Consider the following 24,545-nt stretch of genomic DNA (forward strand, 5'->3'; position numbering starts at 1 on the left):
AAATGATATGCTCTTGGCCTTCTTTTCAGCTCCATCACATATTCCCATCTCAAATGTTTGGAGGGATCCAATTAGCTCATCAACTCTCATATTTGAGATGTCTTGAGATTCTTCTATGGCTGTTACTTTCATAGAAAATCTCTTGGGGAGTGATCTGAGAATTTTTCTAACTAATTTTTCATCTGACATCTTCTCACCCAAAGCTCCAGAGGCATTGGCAATTTCAAGGATGCTCATGTAAAATTCATGAATAGTTTCATCTTCTTTCATCCTTAAGTTTTCAAACTTGGTGGTGAGCAGCTGTAGTCTAGACATTTTCACTCTAGAGGTGCCTTCATGAGTGGTTTTGAGAATGTCCCAAGCATCTTTAGCTACTTCACAATTGTTTACTAATCTGAAGATGTTCTTGTCTACTCCATTGAAGATGACATTTAATGCTTTAGAATTTCCAAGGGCTAGGTCATCCTCCTCCTTGAACCATTGTTCTTCAGGCTTTTTCTCAGCAGTGGCTTCTCCTTCTTTAGTAACTACAGGGTGCACCCAGCTTGTCAACACAGCTTTCCAAGCCTTATTATCAAGAGATTTCAGAAAAGCTACCATTCGAGGTTTCCAATAGTCATAGTTAGAACCATCCAAAATTGGTGGCCTATGAACAGATCCTCCATCTCTCTCCATTGTACCAGAAAGTATTGCCCCTAGATCTCACCTAGAACCAGAGCAGGATGCCTGCTCTGATACCAATTGAAATTCTGGTATCAGATATAAGATGTCGAAGGTAATGTCACGACACTAATATCTGTTAACACACAACGGATAAAAAATATAGAATGGTAAATCAAATAACACAAGCAATTGTTAACCCAATTCAGTGCAACTCACCTACGTCTGGGGGCTACCAAGCCAGGAAGGAAATTCACTAAAATAGAATTAGTTCAAAGACTCTCCGTACACTTCAACAAGTTATAGTCTTTCTCACCTCATCTCTACCCGTGCAATTTCTACCTAAGCACTCTTAGATATGAGAACCCACTCACTTCCCTACAATCACACACCAGTGATTTTAAACAACAATCCCTTGTGAAAAGAAAATAGTTTTCAATTACACACTCTTGATTTTACTTCACAGTTTCAATCAAGAAGACACACTCTTGATCTTGCTTCACAACTTTGATCAAGAAGACACACACTCTTGCTTAACAACTTTAAAGTGACAAATTACAACCACAAATCAGTCCAATTCAATCATCAATGGATGACTTGAATGACCTACAAGTCTCACGACTAAACAGACACAAACCCTAGCTCTCTCTCTATATTTCGCTCAGTATTGGTTATGTGTTCAAATAGGTTTTCTAAGTCCCTTTTTATAGAAGCTTTCAGCTGGGCTTGGACATCTTGAAAACCCTAAATCTATTTTCCAATCAAATCTTTTTATAACAGCTGGTTAGATCTCCTTGGAAAATAAGTTAACATTCCATAATGGTCTCTTACTAACACTGAACCACTGCTGAGCTATTCCAAATCAGATCTCCCTTCTAAGACTGAAGATACTTGGTTTATCTTCTAACCTCCATTAGGTCCATACATGTTTCACTTGGAATAGGCAACCATGTCCTCGAGTCTCTCCTTAGACTTCACCACTACCTTAGGCTCTAAACAAAACTGAACGTCCTTATCCCTTAAGTCCTTAACCACTTGCAAGATACAATTCCAAATATATATACTCCATGAAGTACTCTCGTTCTTCCAAAATATTTTAGTGGCCTTATAAACTGAAACACTCACTACCTCGCTTCCAGACCTTATGACATATGTGTAACATAACCATCCTTTCTCCTTTACCATATGGAATTACTCACAATACTTATTCCATATTAGTGAGTATATATTACTCCACTAGCAATTCACACCTTTCTTAAAGCTCTGACAATTCATCCAATAGAGATCCTCAACTTCTCAACTCTGTTAACACCGCAGAATCGCTTGAATGATACACTACTCTTCAATTCCATAATACCCAAATCATAACTCTTCCGAAACTTCAACCGGGCTATCCAGTTCTCCTTACTTTCTAACTCTTGGCTTGAGCCTATCCTCAAAGCACAAGTTCAACCCACACTTCGGAGTCCTCGTGGTCGCTCAACCATGATCCTACCTACCATGCACATAATATTAGGTTGATAAGGCCCAATACTACATGCAGTGATATTAAGAATCATGTCGGCTAAACACACATAGGAGGCAGGAATAGATTTACTTATGATGTTTCAAGGCTAGGTCGAGAATCGAACTGCTCTGATACCAACTGTAACAACCCGTATAATATATATCTAGAATAATATCATACAAGTGTTAATAATTGGTACTGATCCAACATAAGTGCCTAATGGCATCAATATATATACATGTCCAAAATAAAAATATCAATGGAACATGTTATACAATAATGCCTAAACAATAAAAATCTAAGAACTATGTGCAATATCTTCATTGCACACAACTCCACAACGGAAGATCAGGATAAACAACATCCCTTGAAACATCCATAACAACTTCTCATAGATTCAACCTGTAAGGATTACCTGAAAAATAACAACAATAATGGGATGAGATAATAATCTCAGTGAGTTCTTCTATCCTATGGGTCCACTCGGCTCTACAGGGTTTCTAATTAATATTCAACTCATATCTAACTCAAGTCAACAAGGGAACGAAGACTTGAGCGATGGGGAAACTATCTCGCAATTGTATGGCAATATGCATCTGAGTTCTCATAACTCAACCACGATCATTATTCAGATCACGACACATCAATTCCCGAACGGACTTACATCTAAGCCAGACCCGGTTCATGCATGCTCGTATGATTCGACTTTCACGATGGATATCCGGTTCCCCTATGGGACTTAAACCCACTTTGAGAACCATCACTCGTATAGGACTTTACCCACTTTGAGTCTCTTTCATCGTATGGGCCTTATCCCACTTTGGTGTCCACCTTTCCCCCATGTTCGCCATGGTTGGGGCTCAAACCCAATTGAGGCTCGAATCATTGGTCCCACATCCCAATGTTTACTCATCTAAGCATACCAGTAGAGATGTGTACCATCACATGAAAACACACATTCAGAATACATGATCGGTTTCAAAAATCATCGGTTCCACGAACCATAACAAAATTCATCAATCACAGGTGACTGTATGCACCACAATACAGAAATAATAACTTGGCATGTTCCATACAATGCATCTCATTCTCAATCATGGCAACAATTCGTCCACGACCTCCACATAAGCGTCGTACGAATGAATACCGTGTTCTCATACATATATCTCACATGTTCCATAACCTAGATTATCTTTCTAAGTTATTAATCATGTTATACTCCTAGGTTTCCTCACTCGCCTTTGTAAGGTTTTTAATCATGTTATTTCACCTTCAACATAACAACAATATTAAACTTTCATCATAATATAATTCTTAGTATTTATAAATCACATAATATTTTATAACATGGAACAATAATAATAGCCTTTTACGTTATCTTTCTAACGCATCCGTCCGTGTCCAAAACGGAGTTATAACCCTCAATTAATTCATTAATCTATCTTAATCAAGATTTAGATTAATATTTATTCATTGCATAAGTATTCAACACAAGATCTTTGGCCTAGTGGTAAGGCTTGTATCATTTCAAGGAGGTCCTGAGTTTGAATCCCATTGGTGACATATTTTAATTCATCAAATAATTAATTCATGTCACTTCTTCGCCTGGTTCTTCCTTTTTCTTCAAAAATTCATCTTTTAACTCCATTTATACCATCCCTAACCATCTTTAATTCATCCCATCAACCCAACCAACATGAGCATCATGTAAACAATGAACAACACCTAAATCCATCACAACATAACATCCATTCATATGACAACATGAAAGATCACCAACAACAACAACAACTACATGGTACCAAGGGGAGTATAAACACAACAAGTTCATCACAAATTCTCACAAATCATAACCCTCAAACATGGATTATTTTCCCCCAAATACTAAATCTATCTAAGAACTTACCTTGGAGATGAAGATGGTAAAATAGATGTGAAGTTGGTGATGATGATGATGAAGATGAGATGATGGTGGTGATGATGAGTTTATGAACTTTCCTCTTCTTCTTTCATGAGTCTTCTTCTTCTCCTCTTCTTTCTTCTCTTTTCCTCTTATCTTCTTCTTATCCTTTCTTCTTTTCTTTCTTTCTGATATCTCTACTTCTCTCTTAGCTACCACCTCTCTTCTTATCCACTTCTTATTTTCTTTCTACACCACACAAATATATATATATATATATATATATATATATATATATATATATATATATATATGTATATATATTATATATATATATAATAATTATAATATTATGTAGTAATAAAATATCCCAATTGATATTTCATCTTCCAGTACCAATTGACCAACTATTAATGTTACCAAAAATGTTCTCTCTTGTACTTATTAATATTGGTCTGTCTCTTTTTTTAATAATTAATATCTTCAGAGATCACTGGTTACTCTATTGGTCCCAATTGACAACATTTAAAGCACATAGGAGCTCTAATTGTTCAAACTGACAAAAGATAGAGTACATAGGAACTCAATTGGTCTCAACTGACAACTAATTGAGAATTTAAGGGAATTTGGGATATTACACCGTCTCTTTTAAACATAATCATGATATTAACTCAATATTGATTGTCATTCAAGTCAATGTTGTTTGTTTTTGTCAAGTAAGACTTGTTTTTCGTAGTTCAACTCAAATTCGTTTTTTTTTTTAATAAAGTGATTTGTATTATTTATTTTTCGTATTCTATCTTAATTATTTGAACTATATTTTAGTTATTATATTCTATTATTTTAACTTTGATTTGAATTAGTTTAACTTATTTTATTGTAATTCTTTAATTTGATCAAATTATTCTTAAATAAAGGTTGAAATGAAGTGTAGAACTATGTTATGTTATTATATGTATTATTGATATTGTCGTATTACCTTTGTAATAGATTTTATAAATATTTATTTTATTAAGTTGTGAACGTATGGTTGTGTGTGATATATTTATAAAATTTAATTTCATATTATTATTTATTTAATAAACATTTCAACCGTAGGTTTAACCGATTGAACCAATTAAACCTTAAACTGCAAGTTTCACCGGTTTGATATCCAATTCGATTTTTAAAACATTGTCCTAAGATGTGATTCCTTTATCCAAAAGGTATGTTAAAAAATAAAGGTAACATGAATAAAACATATAATACGCTACTATAATTTTGAAATATAATAGCGTCAAATTAATAGCGCTTTTTAATAATGTACTATTAAAATTCTTGCACATATGCTTATAATAGTGGTTTCAATTCGGGCACTATTATAAGGTGATAGCTATAAAAGCACTTCTCTTAAAAACGCTAGTATATTTTGCTTAACAAAAAAAGAAAGAAAAAAGATGAAAGGAATTAGGAGCGCTCTTTGGGCAAACACTAATATAGGGATATTCCTTTATTCGCATTTTTTAAAAAGCGCTGTCATAATATTTCTATCAAAATAAAAAATAAAAACTCATTGAACTCCCATATATACTCCAAACACTCATCATAGTATTTAAAAAAATACTTTATTAAAAAAAACTCAAACCCACGAGCTCATCTTCTGTCCCAGGGAACTTATACTTTAACTCTTTCTAATTCACCTTATTCCTCACTATTGGCTTCCTTCACCTTCTCCCATCCCCCTCCAAACAAGTTAATCCAAACAACTTCTCCATTCTTATCTCCTTCAAACTAAGAAGCCTTGTTCTCTCCGTCAAACCTAAACCCATTCACCAACATAGAAACCATAAGATCTTAATCGATTGAACTCATAACTTAGAATTCCTAAAAATTGATTAAAATCCTATAAATCGATTGAACCCACATAACTCAAAATTCGATTTATTTGTTTCCAAAAATCTATTGAAATCCTAAAAACGCCTCCTATCATTGACAATACTTTGTGTGTCTAAATTTTCAGATTTCGATTCAAGTAAAAGTAAGTTTTACTTGTACTATCTTCTTCTTACACCCTTAAATTTGACAAGGTTACCGATTTTGTGGGTATTGCATTTATATTTGTGTCCTTGCTTAAGTAAAGATCCATATTGAACTTTAATTTTTTTTAAATTTGGTTTATATCATATGGGTATTAGTTATGTATAACATGGGTTTCAACTTCTAATATATTTCTTATTTATTACTCCCTCTGTTTTTTATTATAAGTCGTTTTTGACTTTTCACATGTATTAAAAAATGTAATAATTGTGGTATAAAAAAGAGAAATTATGAAGGATTTTACAAAGTTGTCCTTCATTAATGATATTGGAAAGATAAATTGATATAATTGAAAGAAGAGAGAATAATAAATATTTAAGGGTATAATAGGAAAAATAACATTAATGGCTTATTGATATTATAAAACGACTTATATTGTGGTATAAAATATTTTCCCAAAGCGACTTATAATAAAAAATGGAGGTAGTAAAAAGTAATGTAAAATACTAGTCAAGCTTCATGAATGCTTAAATTAGATATTGTTTTGGTGGGGGGATATTTGTGGCATCTACACCCATTTTGAGGAAAGTTGAATAGATGGTAGTCAATAGACCAACTTATCTCACATTGTTGCTTATTTTCAACAGTGACATTCCACTACTAGAGGCTTTCTTTTACTTATGCTTTGGTCAAAATTAAGATGAAGTTTTTTCACTTTTCTAATGATAGATTGCACAATGGAGGCAATTTTGATAGCATTTTAAAGCGCTATTATAGGTAGCCAACAATATAATATCGACAGATTTAATATCGTTTAAATGCGCTATTAAATGTTAATAAAAGGGCTATTAAAAATTCATTATGGCGTAGTGATAGTACGTGGTTATTATAAACTTCAAAAGGCAACATGTCAATCTATCCAAAAACATCTCTAAAACTAAGCTGTAAAACCTTGAATTTCATCATTGCAGGAATGTCAAAGCTCATAACATCCCTTTCCATCCTACAACAACATGAAGAAATATGTTAAATTCTATATTGCTTTTTCGAATATTCAAAATGCACTATCAAGCATAAACTAAAATATTATGTAAAATCAAACCATTTGATTCTCAACTAATGATCAAAGATATACATCTAATACCAATCAAATATGCCAATTAAAAAAGTTTAACAACTAACAAAGAAAAAGATGCAGATTTAAAGTGTAACATAAAAGAAAAAGAAAAAGCAGTTTACCAATTAACAAAATGCTTAGAAGACATCCTTGTAAACAACATTTATAGTAATCGAACATGATGCAATCTCCTTGTCATGTATTAAGATATTCAAACCACTTTTGCTCTTAACTCTTGAAATTGTAACATACAATTGACCTTGACTAAAAATAGGTGCGGACAAATACAATCCCATACTATCAAGCGATTAACCTTGAGACTTATTTATTGTCATTGCGTATGAGACAATGATAAAAAAGTTGTCTCCTAATCAACCTGAATGTCCATCAGAGGTGACGTGGAGATTTGGGGAATATAAATTATGTTACCAATTTTCTTTCCAAACATAATTTTTGTCACAATGACGTGATTTACTAATATTGTCACAATCAATATTTTTGCATTGCACAACCCTTTAGGCTGATCCAAATTTCTCATTAGCATAATAGGGCTTTCAACTTTTAATTTGATACTATGATTTGGTAGACCTGGTGCTCTCAAAGAACTAAGAAATTCCGGAGTTAGAACTTCGTAAGCTTGATTATAATTGACTTTCGTTCTATCAATTGTAGTTTCATTTGAATAGAAATAAAAACATGTGTTACTTGACTTTATATCATTTAAAATAGTTTACTTTCAAAAATATAATAATACACAATTACATATATTACTTGTAAAATACTAGTGATATCAAACGGGTTCCGTCTGGTTTCATATTATACGCCGCGATATCTCATTGGTCATCTTCGAAATTTGTATTACAGATCATAAACATTCACATAATAAAGAATATAAGCTAAAAATATGTACCAACCTTTATACAATCTCACCAAGTAGTATTATCAAATATTTGTAAAAACAATACACTTATTTGATAAAGTATAAGCGCTTAGAACTCGTGTGTTCATTTATAAAAATATTTGTAACTTATTCCCGTTTATAAAAATATTTATAACTTATTCCCATTTATTAAAATAATTGTATCAACAATAGGTTTTTTTCTGTTTATAAAAAATATTTGTAACTTATTCCCGTTTATAAATGTCATTGTATCAAGAGTAGATTTTTTTCTTGTTTATAAAAATATTTGTAACTTATTTCCGTTTATAAAAATAATTGTATCAACTGTAGATTTTTTTTCCATTTATAAAAATATTCATAACTTATTCTTATTTATAAAAATAAGTGTATAACAATTTACTTTTTCCCTTTTATAAATAAAATTGTATCAACAGTAAACTTATTCCCGTTTATAAAAAATGCATATAATATGAAAAGACCAAAGAATTGAATCAAAATTCCACGATATAGACACATTATTTTGTGGAGGTTTATTAACTACTTCTTAGTCTTTTGCTACAAAAATGTGTACATAAATTATTCCATAAAAGTTATATACAATTTTCAACTTCAACTATTACATATTAAAGCTTTTCATCATCATTTATCAACAAAAAAAAACGCTATAATTTTCAATACAAAATTACTCCAACTTCACCTATTACATAAGCAAGACATAAAAAATACATCTTCAACATACTAATGCAGAGTACATAAAATAACTACATCTCCAACTTCATCATATCAATTAGCATGTTATTTTAAATCTACATAAGAAAGAATTCAATGGTATACCATTTTACTGAGCAGAAACTGATTTTACAATTACTTTCAAATTGCACTGCATGTGATAGAGTTCCCAAACAAAATAGAGATATACCTGGCCTAAATTTTCCAATTTGCTTTGTACTACATCCATGTGAACTAGAAAATTATAAGATTATCAATGTATCAAAGATGTTATATCAATACCAATCACCAAGTCAATAATTAATACATACAATTTAAGTCTTCAAAACCAACTCATAGAACTTGCATATAAGTATTGTTACTTGTTTTTAGCCGAAATTGCATGCTCAAAATAGACTGATGGTATATATGTGTCATGATTATTCTCCCACACCAGTTTCACATAGTGCGACTTGAATTTCTCTCTTGTAATCAATATCTTCTTTTTTTCTCAACATAAAATTTTACTCACCTATTGTGAAAACGCTAATGATATTGTTGCAACATAAATTTTTTATTGGACTTACAATTTAATTAAAACCAAGTCCAACAATAGCTTGAGCCTACATATTGACACAATAAGAATTTGGCAGCACATTTCATCAATAATTATACTTACCCATGTAAATCTCGGGACAATTATTAAGATGTAAGGCATAATGACAATCCACAATATATATTGCTGATCAAGATGGAAATAAAAAACATAAAATATATAACTTAAGCTTCCAATATTCCAAAAAAAAGGGAAAATATAAATACCAGTGCTAACATCAATCCAATACTCACCTGTCAATAACCATATACATACATTTTCCAAAAGAAAACCCGATTAAACCAACAAAAGAAAGACAAAAATCATAGTGAGATATAGATAAATAGTAAGTCAATGTAACTATAAGCAAAACAAACACATGGTGGACGAACTTGAAATTTGAATAGAGAATAATAAACTGAAAGTGGAAGGGAAATAAATAAACTACTATTGGCAAATCAATCGTAAACATATTCGAGTGAACTTTGTATTCACCAAGAGTCTCTCGTTTTCAAAACACCATAGTTTTTTCTTTCTCTATCAATATAAGAAACACAATACAAAAATAAAATTCACTCATATTTCAATAAGAAAAATAAAAAATTGAGAAACAAAATCTGGAAAGAAAAAAACATACCTAGCAACAAGACTTGAATAGATATCAACATATCAATTAACAGAACTGTAAAAAGATTCACTTGGCTTCTTAGTAACAACTCCATACACATTGATATAATACTTTGTCAATTGATACCTAAATAAAAAAATGCATACAATACTTAAATAATATATTGTCTGCGTTTGTTCTTCTTCCCACCTACAACTCAAAAATTCCCATGTCCAGCTCCAGAGTAAAGCTCATTCAGGCTCTTAATGGTATCATCTAAATCACTATCACTTTCTTTGAGGGCTATCTCAAGAATCTGAAAACTAAAGCATCAAAATAAAGATAAAAGTTTAAAATAAGTATTGAAACAAAAATACAACTTTGTCAAATGATTACCTAAACTAATTAAATTTAATATTAAAATAAACAAATATAAACAAAGTAAATGAACGAGAGTGAAAAGAAGACTCTAGGTCTTCTATAACCAACTCGGTTGTTTTCCAAAATGCAGGGGCTATACTTCATTTCCATAAAAAAATGGTTGTTCTGAATCACTTCTTATTATATTTTTGAATTTATTTTTATTGTGTGGTAGTTATTTTGGTAATTGTTGAGTTGTGATGAATGAAGAAGAAACTGGTTTTGTGTTGTGTTTTATTGTTGTATGTGGTTGTTGTTGTTGAATGGAAGAAGAAGGTGATAGATTTATGGTAGTGTTGTTTTTGTATGTGATGAAGAAAGTATGTAAAATGATGGTGATAATTTAAGGAAGATGATAGTGTGGAAAGTAGTTGAAGCTTTTTTCTCTTTCAAAAGTGAAGTGCCTCCCTTTATTGTGGCCTTGTGAACTTTTTCTCCTGTTGTACATAATCAGACGGAATTTGAAATGGCGATGGAGTTGGGGACATGAATGGAGAAATGAAGAACATAATGGGACATAAATTGCAAAGGAGGTGGCGTTGGCACCGTCGGTGTTGTTAGGGACGGAGAAGGGGGTAATGGAGAGGGAGAGATATGAATATTTGAAGTGTCTTTTAATATCTCAGTAGAGTTTATTTTAAGTACTCTATGCATGGAATATAGTGAAAAGTAAAATTGACATTGAAAGATGGAAATAGGCTTTTAAATTTAGCATGGAAATTAAAAAAGTTTCTTAAGTATGTTTAGACAGATATAACTTGTATCAACAGTAAACTTATTCCCGTTTAGTGGTAAAAAAAATGCATAACTTTAATATGAAAAGACCAAAGAATTTAATCAAAATTCCACAATATAGACACATTATTTTGTGGAGGTTTATTAACTACTTCTTATTGCTACAAAAATGTGTATATAAATTATTCCATAAAAGTTATATACAATTTTCAACTTCAACTATTACATATAAAGCTTTTCATCACCATTTATCAACAACAACAAAACGCTATAATTTTCAATACAAAATTATTCCAACTTCAGCTATTACATAAGCAAGACATAAAAAATACATCTTCAACATACTAAAGCAGAGTAAATAAAATAACTACATCTCCAACTTCATCATATCAATTAGCATGTTACTTTAAATCTACATAAGGAAGAATTGAATGGTATAATATTTTACTGAGCAGAAACTGATTTTACAATTACTTTCAAATTGCATTGCATGTGATAGAGTTCCCAAACAAAATAGAGATATACATGTCCTAAAATTTCCACTTTGCTTTGTACAACATCCATGTGAACTGGAAAATTATAAGATTATCAATGTTTCAAAGATGTTATATCAATACCAACCACCAAGTCAATAATTAATACATACAATTTGAGTCTTCAAAATCAGCTCATAGAACTTGCATATAAGTATTGTTACCTGTTTTTAGGCGAAATTGCATGCTCCAAATAGACTGATGGTATATATGTGTCACGATTGTTCTCCCACACCAATTTCACATAGTGCGACTTGAATTTCTCCCTTGTAATCAACATCTTCTTTTTTCTCAACATAAAATATTACTCACCTATTGTGAAATGGCTTATGATATTGTTGCAACATAATTTTTTTACTGGAATTACAATTTAATTGAAACCAAGTCTAACAATAGCTTGAGCGTACATATTAACACAATAAGAATTTGGCAACATATTTCATCAACAATTATACTTACCCATGTAAATCTCGGGACAATTATTAAGATGTAAGGCACAATGACACTCCACAACTTATATTGTTGATCAAGATAGAAATAAAAAACATAAAATATATAACTTAAGCTTCCAAATTCCAAAAAAAAAGAAAAATATAAATATCAGTGCTAACATCAATCCAATACTCCCCTGTCAATAACCATATACATACATTTTCCAAAAGAAAAACCGATTAAACCAACAAAAGAAAGACAAAAATCACACTGAGATACAGATAAATAGTAAATCAACATAATTATAAGCAAAACAAACATATGGTGGGCGAACTTGAAATTTTAATAGACAATAATAAATTGAAAGTGGAAGGAAAATCAATAAACTACTATTGGCGAATCAATCGTAAACATATTCCAGTGAGCTTTGTATTCACGAAGAGTCTCTCGTTTTCAAAACACCATAGTTTTTGCTTTCTCTATCAATATAAGATACAAATACAAAAATCAAAACTCACTCATATTTCACTCAGAAAAATAAAAAATTGAGAAATAAAAAAAGAAAAAACATACCTTGATATTCACTTGGCTTCTCAGTAACAACTCCATATACATTGATATAATACTTTATCAATTGATACATGAATAAAAAAATGCATACAGTACTTAAATAATACATTGTTTGCATTTGTTCGTCTTCCGACCTGCAGCTCAAAAATTCTCATGTCCAGCTCCCAAATAAAGCTCATTCAGGTTCTTAATGGTATAAATCACTGTCACTTTCTTTGAGAGCTATCTTAAGAATTTGAAAACTAAAGCATCAAAATAAAGCTAAAAGTTTAAAATAAATATTGAAACAAAAATACAACTTTGTCAAATGATTACCTAAACTAATTAAATCTAATATTAAAATAAACAAATATAAACAAAGTAAATGAAAGAGAGTGAAAAGAAGACTATAGGTCTTATATAACAAACTCGGTTGTTTTCCAAAACGAGGGGGCTATACTTCATTTCTAAAAAAGAAAAAATGGCAGTTCTGAATCACTTCTTATTATATTTTTGATTTTGTTTTTATTGTGTGATAGTTATTTTGGTAATTATTGAGTTGCGATGAATGAAGAAGAAACTAGTTTTGTGTTGTGTTTTATTGTTGTATGTGGTTGTTGTTGTTGAATGGAAGAAGAAGGTGATAGATTTGTGGTAGTGTTGTTGTTGTATGTGATGAAGAAAGTATGTAAAATGGTGGTGATAATGTGAAAAATAGTTGAAGCTTTTTCACTTTCAAAAGTGAAGTGCCTCCCTTTGTTGTGACCTTGTGAACTTTTTCTCCGGTTGTACATAATTGGACGGAAGTTGCAACGACGATGGAGTTAGGGACCTGGGTGGAGAAATGAAGAACATAATGAGACATAAACTGTAAAGGAGGCGGCGTTGACACCGGCGGTGCTGTTGGGGATAGAGGTGGGGTAATGGAGAGGGAGAGATTTGAATATTTGGAGTGTCTTTTAATATCTCAGTAGAGTTTATTTCAAGTACTCTATGTATGGAGCAGATTGAAAAGTAAAATTGAGATTGAAAGATAGAAATAGGCTTTTAAATTTATCATGGAAATTGAAAAGGTTTCTTAAGTATGTTTAGACAGAAATAACTCTGAAATTAGAAAAAAAAACTTGGGTTAAGAAGGATTTAGTGGTAAATTCCATAGCATAATCTTTTATTAGATAGATAGTAGATTTCTATTCAATAATATGAGTCTCATATTTGATTTATGCATTATCATTGATAATTTATCGATGTTAGTGTTTCATAGTTGTTTTAAAGTCACCAATATTATGTATGATTACATGGTGATATCGTTTGGTTTGATTATTTAAATGGATTACAATTTTTATTATGTTATTTTATTTTGATGTGAACCTTTACCTCCCAACATTCTTAGAAATTTTTAAAAATGATGAAAATGTCTTTTGAAATTTAGAATTCGGAAACCGAACACTCTATATAATCCATAAATCCTTTATATTTTTATTTACTTTTTATAATGTTGGTTTATTTTATATTTAAAATTGAAAAGTCTTAAAATTTTGAGGGTTTTACACTACAAGAAAATCAAGAAATAGTTGTGATTTTTGTTACATAAGTTAATTACGGTTTTACCATAGATAAATATAATATATCCATGATTTTATTATGAATAATTGTTTAACCCAAGGTGATTTGCACATTTGGACTATAGCATCTAAAAGTTGTAAACCTAGAGATAACAAATTGAGGGGGAAGAAGAAGGTTTCACCATGTTCAAATTATAGAATTCGAACACCTACAAAACATGTTTCAAATTTTGAAATCTGAAATACCATTTTTGCAATTCAAAAGTTTCTAAGAGATCTTTTTTTTTGTGGGGGGGGGGGGGGGGTGGAGTTTCGCTATTTTGATTGTAACATGGCGTGGAATATTATTGTGGAAAAATGACAATGTGAACTAAATTCTTGAGGTTAAGCATCTAATGGGGACTATTTCTTTTCCCATCAGTTCAACCTCTCAAAAATTCAAAAATACACTTCAGATTATAAAATATGGAACATGTTTTTTTAAAGTGTTTGAATTCTAGAATCTGAACACTATATAACCCATGAAACATCTACTTTTTCACCCAGACTTTTGGATTTTCTCCTTCCATATAGAAAAATATTTGCATTGTCTCATTTTTCCATCAAACCATGCTCATATAATCATGTATCCAACTATTTAACAATAATTTAGTACACATTTGCTTCATTCTTTGATTAATTGCATGCATTCATTCTTTTCTTCTTGACTTTTGGTATCTTTCATATTATAGGATGCTAGAACGTACCATATTGCATGTGTTCGACTTTTATAATCCGAACACACAACATGGCATACATTTGGGTTCTATAATCCAGTATTTAGCATACTGCATGCTAATTTATTGTTTTGTATTTATTTCTTGTTGTTATATTCCCTATTAGTTTATGTTTTTCTCGTTTTTAATGATGGATATGAATAATATGATGACAACTTCTGCTAGGGGAAACAAAGACTTATATTGTGCCTCGCCTAGACATGAGCGTCAACACAAGATTTGAGTAGGTAGAGCTAGACCGGTCGAGCCACTTCCTCGGTCTCATGAGCGTGAGGTAGAGATACTTGAGTTTCTTAGACCTATTGTACAAACATTTGACCAAATGACTCATCATTATTCATCAAAAATCAATTATTCCATGATTATGTTACAAATGCTAATTTCCAACAACTCAAGATTTTCTCTTCCATCAAGCTCCATTCTCATGGCTTTTTCTTCATTCTCCGATGCCCCCTTCAAGATTATTCTTCCATTACAATACTCATTTGCTAAAAGGAAGAAGGCACACCAAGTTAGACATTCATATCATGGATTAAAATCATCAAATTACTATGGAAAGGTCACAAAAAAAATTATGCACAACTTCACAAAAGTTCCGCTATATTCCTTAAATTCAATACTTTTTTTCCAACACTTTCCAACATTGATTCATATCCAAAAAGTCAGAATTTGAACCATAAGTTTACATCATTCAAAAGTGCATTTTTCAATACAAAATCACTTCTCAAAAGAACTTAAAGTCACCAAAAAATAATGGTAAAAGTGGCAAAAAATTAAAGGCAAAAGCATTCAAAAATTTCATGTTTCATGCAGAATCACCAATGACCTTCTATCTTACATTTTGACTTGATATTTTTACAAAAATCAAGGATCATTTGTCTCTGACTACCTATGCATTTGCAGCCATTCAATTACACAATTAACTCTTAACTACCATAACTATCAAACTAACACAATTTCCAACTTTCATTTTCAACCAAATCTCAATTCAATCCTAGTCATTCATAAAAACCAATCTAAGGATTGAGATTAGTGATCCGCAACTAAAACTTAAATTAATTTCCAACCATTGATAAATCTTTTACTTGGATCATAATCCAAGGTCCTCGTTCCTCACAAAACCCTCAATTACTTCACTACCCTTAAATTACATAGGCCAAATCAGAGTTTAACCAACTTATAACCTCCAAATAAACACAAAGTATAAGTACCATTTATGACGAATTCTCAACCCTTGATAAGATTCTCCCTAGGATCACCATCCTAGGGCTAGAATTATTCCATCCATAATCATACTATCCCTTTGAAAAACTACAAAAACCTACTATTTTTTCATCATCGGGGAGTATGAAAAACAATGAATTCATAGTAAAGTTATTATGCAGAAAGCCCTCACCATCACCAAAGTTTAATTTTCCACCATTTATGACTTCACATTGGGTTCATAGTAAACCATTCATTTGTCTCAGGTGGAGTTTCTGTCTCAAGAATCTATGAATACATGTTGCTCCGCAACCCAACCTATGTTTGATTTTAGACAGACAAACATCTATTGAGAGTGCATACAATAACCCTGATAACATTTGGCAAGATCCTCCTTCTATGCATGTCTACTGCATTAGACATATTGCAAAAAACTTCATACGGGAGATCAGCGACAAGACACTTCGGAAAAAAATTGTGAACATAGGTATGGTATATGTTAACTTAACCATCGTTCCAACACTACCGAAAAGAGATTATATTTTCAAATATGAATATTTTGAGGTGGATCGATACTATTTCGGTGGAGAAGTGGACCAGGGCATTTGACAATTGTAAACAACGAGGCCACATGACAACAAATCTTGTGGAATCAATGAATACATCAGAAACCTACCCATAACCGTGTTGGTGAGAGTAACCTATTTTAGGTTAGGGTCAATGTTCACGATCAAAAGTTTAAAGTGGAGTTCAATGATAGAATCAGGGCAATTATTTAGTGAAAGTTGTGTAAAATTTTTGAAGGAAGAAACTGTCAAAGTTAACACACTTGGTTACAATCTTTGACCGTCGTAAAGGTTGATTAAGTGTAGAGGAGACAATTGACCATAATGAGGGAACGTCAAGGGGATACTATCGGGTCGAACTAGATAGAGGTTGGTGTGACTTCAGAAAGTTTCAAGTCTTTTGTATGCCTTGCTCCCATGTCATTGCAGCATGTTCAAATGTTCTCCAGGACCCTTCCAAGCATTTATATGTCATTTACAATGTAATAAATGTATTTGATGTGTACAAAAATAGCTTCCCGATGGTAGAAAAGGAGGAATATTGGCCTACATATCAACGTGGCATAGTTTGGCACAATGAAAATTTGCGAAGGAAGAAAAAGGGTGGCCCCAATAACACGCGTATTAGAACAGAAATGCATACGACTGATGAAGTGGTAAGATTATATAGTACATGTCGTCATCCCTGACATAATTAGAAAAATCATCCCAATGTTGGAGAAATCTCCACAACATAATTACTGTATGCACTATTTATATGTAATTTATTTTTTGTAACCATAAAATTTCATATTGAATACAACTTTCGGTTATAACAAAACAAAAACAAGCACAGTAGAAAACAACAACATGAAGAACAAATAAAAGGACTTAACACTATAACATATCTAAGAGATTACAACTATCAAAACAATATCATATGGTCCAAACATCATATCACGAACATCACTGTCAGTTTTAACTGACTCCCAAAATGGGGTATGTTCGCTATTCTCACTCGCATGATTGAACATCGAAATAAACTGATAAATTCTTCTAATTTTTTCACCCTCTTGAATTTCTTTGTCTAACAAACATATCCAACTCCTTTCTATATGCTTGAAAGTTTGAGTGTTTCAGAGTCGAATCTTCATTGAAGGCTTGGTAATCGATAAACAAACATGAGCATCTCTTTTAATAATCATGTTAGAAATTTAGAAGAAAAAAATGAAGAATGAAATGAAAAGATGTGTTAAAAATGATAGATAATGAAAACCTATTTATAAAAAAAAATCAGTACAATATGACACTGAAACTGGACGGAAATATACTCGAACGCGTCGCAGGATCGGACATACAACAAAGTCGCCACCAAAAATTATTTATCCCAAAATACAGAAGGTAAAATATCGATAAAACCCAAGGGGGAACATAAAAACGAGTAAGGAAGTCGGATATACAAGGGGAAGGTATTGGCACCTCTCACATCCATGGTACCCCATGGGAACCGTTTTGAATGCCCTTGCTTGGATGGATGTTGTTATCTTTATGTACCTGTAAAACAGAAAATGGGTTAGAGAGGGAGTGCTCGAAGAGGAATGGGTCCTCATGCCTCTGTATTCTCATGGTGCAATGAGAAAGTCAAAGCCTCGTAGATCATGGAATTAGAGAGAGAAAGGGGAAAAGAAAAGAAAAATGCTCGCCAAGGATCCGCATCCTCGTGCCTACATATCCTTATAGTGCAATAAGTAAGTCATAGCTCCATAGTTCGAAAAACAAAGCCTAAGAAAAGATAAGGATTTGGGGTGGTGTTTAAATAGGAAAGATCTAGAAACTAACTGAAGCAGTGTTTAAACCAAAGGAAAGATATTGTGGTGTTAAAACCAAGAAAGGAAAGTAAAGTGGTGTCAAAACCAAGGAAAAAGGTATATAACCACTATAGGTGTCAACCCAAAGTTGTGGTGTTTAAACCAATAAAAGAATGGTAAAATTGGTGTTTAAAACAAGAAAAGAAAGATAAAAGTGGTGTTTAAACCAAGAAAGGAAAGGGGTTAACCATAAAGGTGTATCCCAAAGTTGTGGTGTTTAAACCAAAGATAAAAGGAAAGTGGTGTTTAAACCAAGAAACGAAAGGGGTTAACCATAAAGGTGTGTCCCAAAGTTGTGGTGTTTAAACCAAAGTAAAGTGGTGTTTAAACCAAGAGGAACTTGACAAGGGAGCCATAGGGCTAGTTGCAGACTTGTCAATGAACTGACTCGAATTACACTAAAGTCTATGAATAGAGGTGAATACTCTGAGCAACTGGGTCATTTGTCCGTACCCAAAATATTCAGAATAAGGATAGGAATGCTCTCTCTCACTCCTTCTCTATTACTTAAGGCTCATGGCATGTAATCCTTGTCAATGTCTGATAAGTTATTGAAACAGGTTCTCAAAGATGATCTGTGGGGATGAGGCAGATGACTGATGATGAAGTGCTTTAGGTCTTGTACTTGTCGAGAGGCTGAAGCTTCCAAAGTAGCAGAGATAAGTCCTATCAAGTGACCAAGGGACTTATGGTCACTTGACAAAGATAAAAAAGAAAGTCTAAAGTCAAGGGATCTAGTTTATCAAATAGAATTTTATCAAGCTAAATCAAAGAGAATGGGATGGATAGAACACAATGCATGATCATACAAAGACTAGCCTATGGTCTTATTGTTAGGTATCCCAAGAGTAAGCCATGTGGGTGCAAAAGTGGAATTAGCCTATGTCTCATTGTTAGGTAGCCCGAGAGTAAGCCATGTGGGTGCAAGTGCACTAACCTAAATAAATGGATGTGATAAGCAGAGGAAAGGCAAATGAATCAAATGTGATAAGCAGAGGAAAGGAAAATGAATCATAAACAAGATGACAAGGCCAAAAGTTCAACAATTCAATAGTAGGACAAACTCAAAAGAGCCAAGGTCAATGAGTCCAAGGTCATTCCGGATCAAGCAAAGGTCTAAATCCTAAGTCCAAAGGCCAAAAGTGTGGGCATCATCACTCTAAGTCAAGAATAGGTCTTAAGGATTAAGTCAACTTATTTTATCATGTTTTGATTCATTGACATTGTCAAATAGCTCAAACATAATATAAGAAGCAATGGATGAATAAGACAAAATGAATAATGTATAAAGTTAAATGACGAGTAAGATACATAAAAGTAAATTGCATAAAGTAAAGGTCAAAGTCAACGTGTTGGAGGTTTATCAATTAGATGTTAGGTATTAGTAAGTTAGAAGTCAAAGTCAACACAATGGGATCATCTATCAATAAGTCAAAGGATTCAAACATATGCTACACCAAGGGATGATCTATCAATAACTCAAAGTGTTCAAAATATGGCCAAATGACCATCTATCAACATATTGAATCAAAGAAGATTAAATCAACCAATGGACCATCTATGAGTGATTTGAAATGTTGAAGATTTGGTTAAACAAGTAAACAAAGTCCAACAAGGTCAAAACAAAGTCAAAGTGTGAGCTAACTCAAATGTTTAACTTAGGATCTACTATCAATCAAATCAAGGGACCCAAACATATGGCTCAATAAGGGATAATCTATCATTGATTCAAAGTGTCCAAAATGATTCAATGATCATTTATCAACATGTTTTAATCAAAGAAGATGGAATCAACCTCAAGTCCATAATGGATGGCTTCAAATGTAGAATCATTGATCAACCAAGTCAACAAACTCAAGTCAAAACATCAAGTGCATCAAAAATCAAGCAAAAATGTACTTAAAAATGATTTAAAAGAAAAATAAAAGAGAAAATCTCAAACTATGATCAAAATAGTTCAAAAATGGTTGCAAAAATTACACAAATTCATAAATATTATACATGAGTAAAACTCACAAGTTGGATGCAAAAAGGTTTTAGAATGCTTGAATAATAAATTGGAAAAGGAAATTAAAATTAAAATGAAATAAAAAATATTAATAAATGCAAAAATGATTTAAATAATTAAGAGAAAAATGTATGTGATGTAGAATATTCTTAGAGACTTTGTGTAAAACATTTGGAAGGTTGTGATTGACTGGATTCAAATGTTTGGCTCCATGGCGCGCGAACCAAACTTCATCTTCAACCTTGGTTCAATTTATGCAATCCATGAACTAGTGTTTTTAGCAACACCCAAGCATGAAGTTACCTTCACAACACTTCATCGTTCATGTCTCCCTGCATCATAGCCATTGATTGGTAATGAGCATGGAGAATTTTGCTCACCAACATGATGAATCCTAATTGTTCAAAGTAAAATTAAATGACTAATATCGAAGATAAATTAAAGGTAGAAAAGGGCTTTTGATTAGTGGAGTGAGGTGAAAAGTGTGGTATCTTGTTTGCTCAAAGATTTAACTCTTATATACCTTTCCAATTGGAGCTTCGAAGTTCAACAATAGTGGATTTAGAAGTCTGGTTGCAAGGAGTTTCAAACCAAAGTAGTGATTCAGTCAACTTCAGAATGTTCCGATGAATGATTATGGATGAAGATTTGAAGTTAAAAGAGCTTGAATCGAAGATATGGTTAACTGGTTTTTTGAGGTATCAGGTTCAAATGGTTTCAGAGTTTCTTTGGCTATCAAAGCTTTCAAATGAAGGCAAAAACTTCATCTATTTATAGGAAATGAGATGAGATCAAGGTACGTGTGAAATGGAGACCAATTCGTGTGAATTAGGTTAGACTTTTCTTGATTTGCAAAGCGTGTGAAGTGAGACATGAAATGTGTGAATTGGCACTTAAAACCAGTCGTCTTGTGTTCGTTTGCACACATTGTAGCATCAGAATCAAGTTGCACATGCGCAAGTGGTCCCAAGATGCAAAATGACTTGTAATTGCAAGTTCTGGGCATTGGGCAAAACAAAGTTCAACATGCCATGTTTGAAGCTATGCCAAATGGAACCCACTCATGTGTTTTGTAATTTTATTTATGTCAAATGTTCATCTCATTTCAATGAATTAAATTCAAAAAGAACCAACTCAAAAGGAGGATTCAGGAGAAAATGGCAAGTGTTGAAAGTTGAGGTCGTGACATGCTTTATATGTCAGGCATTTGGTCAAACAGTCTTGGAACCTTTTGAGCATCTTGAGGACCCAAGTTCATGACACCATACCTTGGGCCAAATGATCTTTGTTATAAGCTTAACAAGATACAAGAGGAATGGAATGAAAAGGGTACTTAAGCTGAAAATGGCATGGCTGACAAGTGTGGATCATTACAAGGTTTTGACCTAGTTTGGCAACTTTGACCTTTCCAAAATTGAGGTCCTTAGAGGTTGAATTGATGCTTGAGCCTTGAAGCAAAGTTGTAGAGGACTCATTAGGAACATTTTTCTCAAAGAAGCTTGTCAATTAGTTCAAAATTGAATAAGTTTTGGGCTTCAGACCAATAGTGATCCATACTTACAAATTAGGTCAACCAACCTTGTGCTACCTTGTGCAAACTTGAAGTTTCCTTGCATCCCAAACCAAAATGATGATAGAATGATCATACCTTGAAGAAAACTTGATTAGGGATTGGATGATCTTGAAGATGGCTAGACGATTGGATGAGATGGCATGAAAATTAAGCTACATGAACCACCCTTGAATCAATGAACCACAAATTGCATCGTCCTTTCCCAAAGTGACCTTTATTTTGATTTGTACTTCCAAAACTAGATATAAATAAAAGAGAGGTTGTATGTCTGGATCCGTGTGTAAACCATAAAATTATAATGCTTTTTAATTATATACTTATGTAGTGAATAGAAATTTAATGAGGATTTATTTTGATTTTAACAAAAGTTATGATTTACACTTTAATAAAGGTTATATTTAGTTAGTCTTTATTATCAATTAACAACAAACGTGTACGACTCTAATATGGATTCATTATATGTTTTGTCAATTTTGAATTCATATTTTTGAACCGTTAATATTTTGAGAATTACAATTAATATAATCACTAAACCAATACTTTGAAAACCGGACTAAACCGGTCGGTTCAACCTGTTGGACGGGGAACCAGAGATGAATCCGATTGGATCAACCTTTCAAAATCGTTAGTGGATCAAAACTGTAGTAAAACTGAAAAAACCGAATTGAACCATTCAAAACCATTCGAATCAAAGAATCAGAACCAATTTTGTAAAACAGCCTGGTTCAAAAAAATGCATCAATTTAACTATTTTAAAAAAAAAATCATATGTCAATAACAAAACTATTATACATTCCTCAATCATACAAAATTTTATACATTCATCAATTCCATGTTTTTTTTACAATCATACAAACTTTTAAGATTTGTCACTCTATTATAGTTTTTCTTTCAACCACAATCCATCACCATCACGCCGTCTATAACAACCCGTATAATATATATCTCGAATAATATCATACAAGTGTTAATAATTGGTACTGATCCAACATAAGTGCCTAATGGCATCATATATATATATATATATATATATATATATATATATATATATATATATATATATATATATATATATATATATATATACATGTCCAAACTAAAAATATCAATGGAACATGTTATACAATAATGCCTAAACAATAAAAATCTAAGAACTATGTGCAATATCTTCATTGCACACATTTCCACAACGGAAGATCAGGATAAACAGCATCCCTTGAAACATCCATAACTTCTCATAGATTCAACCTGTAAGGATTACCTGAAAAATAACAACAATAATGGGATAAGATAATAATCTCAGTGATTTCTCCTATCCTATGGGTCCACTCGGCTCTACAGGGTTTCTAATCAATATTCAACTCATATCTAACTCAAGTCAACAAGGGAACGAAGACTTGAGCGATGGGGAAACTACATCGCAAATGTATGGCAACATGCATCTGAGTTCTCATAACTCAACCACGATCATTATTCAGATCACGACACATCAATTCTCGAATGGACTTATGTCTAAGCCAGGCCCGGTTCATGCATGCTCGTATAATTCGACTTTCGCGGTGGATATCCGGTTCCCCTATGGTACTTAAGCCCACTTTCAGAACCATCACTCGTATGGGAATTTACCCACTTTGAGTCTCTTTCACCGTATGGGCCTTATCCCACTTTGGTGTCCACTTTTCCCCCACGTCCGCCATGGTTAGGGCTCAAACCCAATTGAGGCTCGAATCATTGGTCCCGCATCCTAATGCTTACTCATCTAAGCATACCAATAGAGATGTGTACCATCACAAAAAAACACACATTATGAATACATGATCGGTTTCACAAATCATCGGTTCCACGAACCATAACAAATTCATCAATCACAGGTGACTGTATGCACCACAATATAGAAATAATAACTTGGCATGTTCCATACAATGCATCTCATTCTCAATCATGGCAACAATTCTTCCACGACCTCCACATAAGCGTCGTACGAATGAATACCGTATTCTCATACATATATCTCACATGTTCCATAACCTAGATTATCTTTCTAAGTTATTAATCATGTTATACTCCTAGGTTTCCTCACTCGCCTTTGTAAGATTTTTAATCATGTTATTTCACCTTCAACATAACAACAATATTTAACTTTCATCATAATATAATTCATAGTATTTATAAATCACATAATATTTTATAACATGGAACGATAATAATAGCCCTTTACGTTATCTTTCTAACGCATCCGTCAGTGTCCAAAACGGAGTTATAACCCTCGATTAATTCATTAATCTATCTTAATCAAGATTTAGATTAACATTTATTCATTGCATAAG

This window comes from Lathyrus oleraceus, chromosome 4 (genome assembly GCF_024323335.1).
Source record: "Lathyrus oleraceus cultivar Zhongwan6 chromosome 4, CAAS_Psat_ZW6_1.0, whole genome shotgun sequence".
NCBI lineage: Eukaryota > Viridiplantae > Streptophyta > Magnoliopsida > Fabales > Fabaceae > Lathyrus > Lathyrus oleraceus.